Source organism: Mastomys coucha, unplaced genomic scaffold, assembly GCF_008632895.1.
Source record: "Mastomys coucha isolate ucsf_1 unplaced genomic scaffold, UCSF_Mcou_1 pScaffold1, whole genome shotgun sequence".
NCBI classification, from domain to species: domain Eukaryota; kingdom Metazoa; phylum Chordata; class Mammalia; order Rodentia; family Muridae; genus Mastomys; species Mastomys coucha.
Genome location: NW_022196891.1, coordinates 34,674,516 through 34,680,515, shown reverse-complemented (window position 1 = coordinate 34,680,515; position 6,000 = coordinate 34,674,516). Strand labels below are relative to the sequence as shown.

At 39.2% G+C, this 6,000-nt stretch overlaps 1 long non-coding RNA gene across 2 annotated transcripts in view; it reads right to left on the bottom strand.

The window, feature by feature from the left end:
• Positions 1 to 6,000, bottom strand: part of LOC116100021 — a 47,367-nt gene that overhangs the window by 14,503 nt on the left and 26,864 nt on the right. For both annotated transcript variants that reach the window (XR_004122412.1, XR_004122411.1), the window contains exon 2: positions 821 to 933. This is a non-coding gene — a long non-coding RNA (uncharacterized LOC116100021). The remainder of the gene's footprint in view (positions 1 to 820; positions 934 to 6,000) is intronic.

The window sequence follows — 6,000 nt, the reverse complement described above, 5'->3', positions numbered from 1 at the left end:
TTGGCTCAGAGTGTCAGGGTGGTTTTACTAAAAACAAACAAACAAACAAACAACATAACACAAAAACTACTAAGGCTTTGTGGATACATTTTATACACAGAAAACTGTAGAGACTCTTGAAGTTTTTGATGTAAGGAAAGAAAGAAAAGAAAATACCCTCGTCGAAACACAAAACAGTAGAGAGAACACATAATCATGACCCTCATAATTGAGATTGTCATGTGTCTTATTAAAGCCATCATTTGCCTAGATGTCTTGCTTGGTAAAGACAGTGAGATGCCTTACAGATTTTACACAAACACATCTTTCAAAGCCTTGCTGATCTATTTTCTTGTGTATGATGTTTGGTTGGGTCCTTCAAAGGGCTTCAAGGGTTACTTTTATATTTACAAAGACTGAAGATGAAAGCTGTTATTTGAATGCAGCTTTGCATTCAGTGGCACCAAGATGCTTATTAGAAGTGCCCTGATGAGACTGCGGAGCAGCTCCTGCGTATCGCTCTCCTCTAGTGTGTACTTAGGAAATCTGGCTGCCTAAGAAGCAGCTTAGCTTTAATGAAAGGATAGTAAACAACATAAATTATAAAAGACATCTGTAAAGAGAGCAAGAAAGGAGGAAAAATGGGGGAGAAGAAAAAGAGAGAGAGGAGAGAGAGAAAGGAGAGAGAGAGAGAGAGAGAGGGATTGGAGTGTGTATACATGGAGACATTGGGCATAAACAGAGAGGAAAGACTAACAGGCAGAAAACAAAATGTTTCCAGGGAGCTCAAAGAAATGATGTACCTTAATCACAGCCTAATTTTAGGGTACAGCGAACAAACCTCTTTAAGTTCCTCAGGGACATGCATGTTACTGTGGTTCCTACTGGATTGCCATGTAGATGGAGCTGCCTTCATTCCCCTTCATGAGATTCATTGGTCCTTGAGTCAAGAGCCTATGCAAAACAACAACAAAAAAAAGACCCTCTTTTGAACTCTGGCAAATTATCCAAAGCTCTTTCTTACCCTTTTATGGTGATGGCTTCCTCTCCAACAGTCCATAAGGATTGCTCACCTTGGACATCCTACACTTTGCTAGCTTTATGATTAATTTTAGCACCAGAGAAATTCCCAACTTGCATAAACATACCTTTTCAATAACAAGAGTCCCTGTTAAAGGTAAGCTAATAATTTCAGCTACCTCCAGACTATGATTTAATTATGAATATTCCTTTTCCACAAAAAACTAATTTTGTGTATTCCTATCCACAAATGCATCTAAAATATTTTTAAATGCTTCAATTATCAATGAAATCTACCTGCTTTCTAAAATATCTTAAATATATATATAGTTTTATGTTTTATTATCTCATTTCTCTGAAGAGTCAAACTTACCTAGTGACATCATGTTGGTTTTTTTTGTTTGTTTGTTTTCTTTGAGACAGGGTTTCTCTGTATAGCCCTGGCTGTCCTGGAACTCACTCTGTAGACCAGGCTGGCCTCGAACTCAGAAATCCACCTGCCTCTGCCTCCCAATTGCTGGGATCAAAGGCGTGCGCCACCACTGCCTATTGACATCACGCTATTCTTATAGCATTCTTTGAGCCTGTGATCATTGTGGAAATTTTAAGTTCTTGTGAAAGAAATATTGTGATTCAGTAATGTGATTTGGATGTAAAAGTGTTTCCTTTCAATATTGAATTAGATTAATTCTAGCAAACTAGTAAAAAAAGGAAAAAGAAATAATTGGTGCCTTACTCCCCACAAATTATTTTTTTTATTGCTGATTACTGATTTTCATAGGTTGCTCATTGTGTATTTTTTTCTTTAAATGTATTTCTCTTGTTTTTATTTCCAAAGACAAAGACTATGGCTATCCCTCACAGCCCGTCTTTTTCCTGGATAGTCTGCTTTCACTGTCTTTGGAGCTGAGCTCTGGGAGGCCTCTTAGGATCCAGCTCAAGAGCAGGGAATGACCCTGTTGGCTAGCAGTCTTTCTCGGGGTACTAACCATTCCACATGTCTTTTGGCCAGAGGCTCCCTGAGGTGGGAAGGAGCTGAAGAGGCCTGTTTTCTAGCTGGAAGTTCCCCATCATGCCATTCTCCTTCAGCCTGTGTCGTTAAGGATTCCATTACGGCTAGTAGAGTAGTGGTCAAGGGTAGACAGAGCAAGTCAACAGGCTGAGTAAACATGAAGTGAACACTTTAAGAAACTTGAAAGCCAAGTACTTCAGGTTATAGAAAGTTGAAATATGAGAACACACACTCATCTGTACTGCTGTGGTCCCAATGCAGAGCCCTGGACCGCTTTATGCCAATGAACGCACGAGAAAGAGATACGGCCACTTAGCATACTGAGCATTTTAAGTTTTTAAAACAATAAATAGCTCAAACCCTTTCCCCTTGGCACATACATCTGCATTTAGAGCAGAAGGTTTCCTCCAGGGATTGATCTCCAAAAGTGAGCTGCACCTTGCAGAATTCTTTATATTCTAGGCAGGAGAACTGGGAAGGCATCTATGGAAGATTGCAATGTGGATTAATTGAGAATAAAAGTTATGTTTCCAACCAAGCTGGCGTTTGTTTCCCATAAGCATGCTGATGTTTTCAGTCCCCTCTGGGTGGGGCATTTTAACAACACATATGAAGTATCAATTTTGATGACTAATATTAGTAATATCTTTTAAGATGCTAATATTTTTCCCAGTTGATCATAATAGCTAGTGCCCTAAAATGGTGTGTGTGTGTGTGTGTGTGTGTTTGTGTGTGTGTGTGTGTGTGTGAATAAAGAATTTATATAAAATAGTTATATGGTTACCTAAGAGCCTCATTATCCTCCATCAAACCTCTTTTTGAATTCTAAAGTGTTTTGTAATGCCTTTCTGCCTCCCGTCTCCCTCTCTCACCCTCTTTCTTTCTTTCTTTCTCTCTCTCACCCTCTCTCTTTCTCTCTCAACCTCTTTCTCTTTCTCTCTCTCTCTCTCTCTCTCTCTCTCTCTCTCTCTCTCTCTCTCTCTCTCTTTCTTACCCTGGCATTTCTAGAAGCTAAAGAAATTTAAGAATTGTGGGATCTTGTAAAAGGTACAGGAAAGTACAAATTGTGTTTTATTTCTTTTTAAATTTGTTATACAACTTTTAAAAAAAAATTAAAACATTCCCAGTGCAATTTCTTGGTCTATTACCCCTGACAGCTATGATTAATTATATTTTAACTTGTTAAGGGCTCCCTTTCTTAGGCATATTAAGCTAAGTTTTCTGCAAACACTGAACTCATCTGAGTAGCAGGGATGGGTGGCCAGGCAGACAGGAAGAAAAGCATAATCTTTCTCAGTAGACAGTCTTTCTTTGTCTCCCAGCCCCGGCCTTTGCACCTACACATTGCCTGGCATGATGGAGAGGCCAGGCAGATGGCCTTCGCTGTGGAAGCCAGGGCTCTGGGCCCAGGAGACGAAACCTGCATGCTTGGCAATGCTGAGATGCCAAGGTTTCATGTGTAATAAAGTACTCGCTGGCTCTCCAGTAATGATATCCTGGGCTGCAGTGAGGAGAGTCCTTTCACTAGAAACATACTCATAGGAATCTAATACTATCTTGCTAAACCCTTTGATTCAATAAGGTTTTAATTAAAAAAAAAATTCTTCCTACTTTGTAGACTCCAGGATGTGAGCAAGTATCAATTCTTATTCTATGATCAATCTTAACCACATGCTTCAACAAATATTACCATTGCCTGTTTTTTTTTTTTTAAGCCTGAAATACTTTTAGGTTAAATAATATTTGGTAGGCTTTGACACAATCAAGTGAAATTTGAGTCTTCTGAGCGATTCAGCCCCGCCTCTTAGAGACCACACATGTGTGTCAGCTTTCAGTTTTTCTCACCAGGGTTTTACACATGAAATCTATTTTTTCCTTGAGAAAATGGAATCTTTGTGTCTTTGTCTGGAAGGCGCGCGCTGTGCTCAGGCGTGTTCTGGCAGGAGCTGTGACTGCCAAGGCCCTGGGGGAGGGGCCTGGTTGTCATTTGTCAGCTGTCCTGCATCTGTAATTTCTGGCCACTCAGCACTATCAGAGAGTCTTAGAAACGGGGCAAGAAGGGTGGGAGAAAGGGCTTGTCATTGATGAAAGACAAACCCCGAATAACTGCCTGATGTTGATGACCAAAGGGAAGAGAGAGTATGAAAAACTTTTATTGTGTGCTTTAATGAAAAGAATTTTCATTTGAAATAGCTAATTTATGAAATTGCACATGGTAACATTTTCAAATCTCAGTCTAGAAGGGCCCTGTCCATATTGTGTTACCAATTTCACTGCTTTTACCTTGGCAAGGGCTCCTGAAAGTATTTTAATTTTCCACCATTGGCTTCTGGTTATTTCTGCTCTTACGCCCTTGTAACAAAACTGACAGCACAATTAAACATCTGCATTTTAAAACTGGATTTTTCCCCCTGACTATTTTGCTTTGCTTCTAAAATTTCCAGATGTTTTGGGTTCTTTATGATTTTAATGTATGCAAATATATTTGCTTATATTTTAGAGAAAAATGAAGAGGGAGCAGAGGGAGGGGAAGAAGAGACAAAGACAGAGACACGGGGAGCCTGAGAGACACAGAGACAGAGACAGACACAGAGACAGAGAGGCAGAGAAACAGAGACAACACAGAGTGTATACTAACATGGACTGAGCAGACATTTCTGTAAGAAAAGCTTAGGAATAATACATCAAGTACCAAATCAGTATTTTCCCTGGTTGTAGATTTGTATTAGAATACATTTTGTTTCTTAGCACTTTAGTATTTTAATTGAATTTTGCAACTCAGTTTTGTAACTATAGTTCAGAATTCACATCTCGGTGTCTCATAACTGGGTAAAAATTCTCTACTCTCTGTCTTCTCATTTCGGGGAGAGATAAGTTGAGAGGTAGGAGAAGAAACGATGTATTTCTAATGAGCATCTGGCTTTGTGGAACTTAGGGGGATTGTCAGTATCTTGCCTAAAGTGTTGGAACATGAGTTACAAGAGTGTTCCTAACATTTTAAGAAAATCCATTTCTCATAACTAATAACAGGAAGCTGGAGAACAAATTCTTGTGTACGAATGAATCCCAAACAGTAACATAAAAGAAAGCAGGGAACGAAGCAAAAGCATGTCACTCATTTACTCCCAAGGATTATGTCGTGGTACCCAAGTGGTTCAGACCAGAAGGACTTATGAGATGTGTGTTCACATAGTCCTTGGGAGTAAATGAGTATTCATTTTCCATTCCTGACTGTGCAAACATGCATTTGGGAGGGCGCAGCCCATTCTCCCATACTCTAATTTCTGCAAGTGATCTCAGACAACTGACATAGTTAACAGTTATGCAGAAAAATGGCAAGTGATTATGAAGGCAGACAATATATTTTTAAAATATTATTTTAATATTTTTAAGATCCATTCCTACTGTATCCTATCGGAGATGGGAATACCTAGTAAGGGAATTTGTGTACATGTAAGGTGTTTAGGAAAGTAGATGAGTAGATTTATGAGTCTCAAACTAAATGCACCATTAATTAGACAGATAACAGGGCAGGGCGATTGACCCACTTCTGCACAGAGCTCTGGGCTAAGCTCTCTGAGAACTGACAGGTCTTTATCTTCTAATTGTATCAAAAAATGGGGACTGTCTGATCCCAGCGCTGACCTTGAAAGCAGCAAACTGAAGTGATGTATGGTGTCCCTATTTTTTTTTTAGAAGTGCTGAATTCAGTCTCAACGTTTGAAGTTTCAAAAAGCAGAATTAGCTGCTTTACTTAATATTGAATTTTTATAGTGAATCCTTTCCTCTCTTAAGGGGAATAAAAGCCTGTAAGAGAAAGGAGATTGCTCTGAAAAGGTTAAACATAAGACTCAGCCCAATTAAAAGTGTGTTCCTATTTCTGTAAGATGAGCAGTAAAAGAAGGAAGACTAACAAAGAAGAGGGCCAGCCTCATGTATTAGGTCCAGGGCCAGCCTCATGTATTAGGTCCATGCATTGTGAGTGAAAA